Below are 4882 nucleotides of genomic sequence, written 5' to 3' on the forward strand. Positions count from 1 at the left end.
TGGTGTGGATTGGATGATGAAGTCTGATGCAGATTAGGACTCTGTATATGTCAGGCATATTCAGAGTTGATAGATCAAGAACTTGTGATTTGTGTACTAGTTTCTTTTGTCAGGTTGCAGTATGTTGTAGATGACTCTATTGCCCAAGATAAGGTACTGGTTGACTTGTTGGTTTTTTGTTGCATTTTGTGTTCCTTTTCAAAAGTCAAAACAACTTTCCATTTAGGTTTAGTTGTACTGGTCAGTAAGGAAAATTTGCAGGAATTTACACTGGTTTTTTGCAAACTATTTAATATTTTTGTGAGAAATTAGTCTTAAAAGGGTTCACCTGCCCAAGCTTTTACAAGCTTAAAGTGTAGGAGGTTTCCTAAATCAAGAACCTTGTATTGTTGTCTTTATTTTAAACTTTTGTTGTTCTCTTCCATTGCAACATAGAGGCAGTAGTTTTTACTTTTAAAGAGAAAAAATAAAATTTTTCAAAATGGAGAACAACAGATACACCATAAGTTGTTTCTGAAACCTGCAACTGCTTAACTCACAAAACCTTCAACAAATAACTTCAATTACTCACACTCAACTAAGCAAGTAAATGCATCAATATTTCATAGAAAGGATTAGATTTATAATCTGGTTGAAGGAGAACAAATTGTTTTCACGACAACAAATCACTAAAATTAGCTTGCATTATGAAGCTGACGGTGACTGTATCCAATTTTGGGTAATAGGAAATTACCCTTTTGGCCATTTTCCAAATGAATGCCAAGTCAATTAATGAAGCACACATCCCAAAAAGAATGTTAGATTTCTCCCTCAACTGCAATGGCACAGAAATATAACTTTTGCAATAAATGACTGTTAGGGTAAGATTTTTCTTCTAGGTAGTCTGCAGCTTGTTGCATCCTAATTTCTATAAAAGGATACCAAGGCTACCTAGAAAAGGGACACAAATTTTTGTAGCTAAACTCTGGCAAAATTAATACAGGCCTTTGTCTTAGCCATTTCTGAGTCAAATATGAAGTACTTGTAACCTTCTGATAGAGGAATGAAATATACAGTCCAGAGAATTTAAACTCAGACTTGTATTGTCTCTGTGTCATTGTACTAGTGTTTATTCCATATAAGTAATCAAGGATCGCTTATTTGAATGATTTTCTAGGCATCTAATGAAGTTGTTTTTAGTCTTTTTCTCAAGGAGGAAAATATAAATATACTTTAAACAAATTCATTGATATTAGTATCTTTGGTGTGTATTGGATGATGAAGTCTAATGCAGACTAGGACTTTGTATATGTCAGGCATATTCAGAGTTGATAGATCAGGAACTTGTGATTTGTGTACTAGTTTCTTTTGTCAGGTTGTAGTATGTTGTAGATGACTCTATTGCCCAAGATAAGGCACTGGTTGACTTGCTGGTTTTCTGTTACATTTTGTGGTCCTTTTCAAAAGTCAAAATAGCTTTCCATTTAGGTTTAGTTGTACTGGTCAGTAAGGAAAATTTGTACGAATTTACACTGGTTTTCTGCAAACCATTTAATATTTTTGTGAGAAATTAGTCTTAAAAGGGTTCACCTACCCAAGCTTTTACAAGCTTAAAGTGTAGGAGGTTTCCTAAATTTGGAACCTCGTATTGTTTTCTTTATTTCAAACTTTTTCTGTTCTCTTCTATTGCAACACAGAGGCAGTAGTGTTTACTTTTAAAGAGAAGAAACATAAGTTTTCAAAATGGAGAACAACAGATACACCAAAAGTTGTTTCTAAAACCTACAACTGCTTAACTCACAAAACCTTCAACAAATAACTTCAATTACTCACAACTCAACTAAGCAAGCAAATGCATCAATATTTCATACAAAGGATTGGATTTAGAATCTGGTTGAAGGAGAACAAATTATTTTCACTACAAATCACTAAAATTAGCTTGCACAATCTACAACTTGCACCTATCATGCAACTACTCACATTAAATCTTGATTGAATGAGACAAATTAAAGGATTAGAAGATAAATCACAATAAATTATCAAATCATCCATTCAATAACACAATATAAGAACTATTGAGAAGGAAAACGCTGCTATTTTACTGAAAATAAAGGAGTAGTGCTATTACAATCTCAGAAAAATGAGCTACAATGCGATCCTTGAGCATGAAAGGGGTTGAAAATATTCCACAAACATGCTAAGGAAAGAAAGAACTCCACAATAATGAAGAGAGAATCAAATATATAGAAGAGAATTGAACTCTAAATTGAAATCCTGCATGAAGAAACTCTAGAAGAATTTGCTAAAAATAGCATGTAGAAAGCATGCAAAAATCTATCAAAATAGCTCCTGTAGCTAAAAAATTAAAAATATCTCTCCAACTCAAACTGCACCAAAGTGATACTCAAACTGCTAAAAATAGCTGCCCAAAAACCACTAATCCCTTTCAAAAAACAGTTTTCTTTGAATGCCAAATATAGTGACTAAGAAAAAATAAAACACCCCCTCTATTGAAGATCTACATGAATCCCTATGCTAAAATTATCTGCTAAAGCCAAAAATATCTTCCCTCTGTAGTTCTACATGCTTAGGTAATGCCAAATATAGCTAAAGATAAAAATAGCTCTCCCCTTTCTCTAATATCTGCATGATGTATAAGTGTTCTATTTTTATCTTCTATCTTTAGAAATAATTCTATTTTAACACTTATTTAATTGTTTTTAATAATTTTTAAAATAGAATATTTATTTCTTCTTAATATTCTTTTTATAATTTAATATATTTCTATTAGGATTTTTTTTTAAATAAATCATAATATAATTATATTAATTATAAATGATAAATACTGTTTTATAACTTAATAAGTTTTTATTAAGATTTCAAATAATAAATCTTAATAAAAATATATTAATTATAAATCATGCAGAGTAAATAAAATAAAAGAGCTTGAAGCTCTCAGCCCTTTATCTTTAGGGCTAATTACATAGCTTAAATCTTTAAAAAAGACTTAAAGAAGGTCTTGTTTAAAGCAGTTTGTTTTCTTTAAACAAAAAAGAAAAGAGATAAAGTCCACTTTATCGGGTTAGGGAATGCATGGATAATCTTCAAACCCTAAAAGAATTTCACAGTTATTTTCACTCTTGGCAACTTTTTGAAGAAGTGTTGTTGTGGCCTCTGCACCGTGCATGCTTTAGTTATTGAGTTTGAACTAGAGTCAAGGGCTTTATATCTGCATGATTTGGATCAAGGTATTCGCCTCATACTCTTTTTTCCTGGTGTCTTTATCTTTTAAAAGAGTCTTTTACAAAATACATGCTTTTAATCATGCATATAATCTAGGGTTTCAATTTGAAATCTCTTTCTCATGCCCTTTTCTGCATGACTTGGACTATATCTTTGAATAGTGAAAGTCGTTGCAACTATGCACTATTATGGAACTATATTTGTATTCTGATCTCGTTGAGGGCTATCATAATTGTGTGTGTTTACTTGGAGGGTTAATTCATCATCTACCAAAGTGGACTGTGTGCTCATTAATAGTGAAGTTTTTTCCTTTCATTTTGTATAGATGATCATTGATTCTTCAAACCCTGAAACACTCCATGTAAAAATTCACGCATTGTTTATATCTTCATAGCGCTTGGCTTTTATGACTGTCAATGTGCACATTATTTCTAGAATCTATGTGCTTAGTTATGGGAGTTGCATTGATCTCAAACCCACCTCTTTTGTATTGTTGCAGTCTAATATTTTAAGTGTTCTATTGTTGATTGCAAAATTGTTGAAAGACTATTATTTATGAGGTGAACTGTCATTTCAATGTGGACTGCTTTATACTCCTTGCATTCCTTAATAGATTAAGGATATCTCATTATGTCCTAAAAGGATTCCATTCAATATTTATTTGATGAGGATCATTGTTCTCTTCTCATGATTTTTAGGAACATGACAATCCTGTTTTCTTCAACATGGACTGTCTTTGTGGAAATCTGAAATATGACTACATCTTGTTGTGATTGAGACATTTTTGGCTGCATTTTGTGATTGCTTTACTCTTTTGTACCATGGCTGACATTGTAATGGTTTCTCCTTCATTTATGCCTACCTTAAAATCTTCAAGACTTCATTAATTCATTGCTATGATAGTCTTTACAATATCTAATAAATAGGGTTAATAATGACTACTTATTTTATCCTATCTTGAAAGATTTGTTCACACTTGGAGCCTTGGTATATTGTAATAGTTGTTTATTCTCTGTTGGAATTATAGTGACATTGATTGTGACATGCTATACTTGGGGTAGTGATCTGTGTATGCTATGAATCTATTCTTAACCTTTAAATGCTCTTTTTACCTCATTGTAGAATGCAATCCTTGGTTGGCAGTTGTCATGACTGCAATCTTTTGGGAGTGTTATTTGCATTTTGCCTCTATATGACTGAGACTCTTTAAGTTTTATTTACTGATCATTAGCCTTTGGCATCTTTACATTAATCAATGTTTTTTAGGATTGCACTATGGTCTCCCTCTGTCTCTATTGTGCTTATATCTAATTTAGGAATTTGACTATTCTTATTCATGCAGCTTGCAAGTATGAGAATCATTTATGACTGCCATAAGTATTTGATTTGGAGTTGTTGTTTGGATAGTGAATTTTGGTTTTGATTTGGTGACCATATATTAATAGACTTACAGATTTCCATTATTGGATATTCCATTAACTCATAGGACTATCTCTTAGTTTTTTCATTGCTAACCTTTAAGTGCTAATGTGAAAATAAGACAGTCATTAAACATTGACTACTCATTGATCATGTTTTCAATGTGATATGTTGCTTAGCTTCCCTATTACTGATATGACCTTCATATTTCTGCTATTACTCAACCTATACCTTCTCTTAT

The sequence above is a fragment of the Cryptomeria japonica genome, chromosome 11 (assembly GCF_030272615.1).
Source record: "Cryptomeria japonica chromosome 11, Sugi_1.0, whole genome shotgun sequence".
Lineage (NCBI taxonomy): Eukaryota > Viridiplantae > Streptophyta > Pinopsida > Cupressales > Cupressaceae > Cryptomeria > Cryptomeria japonica.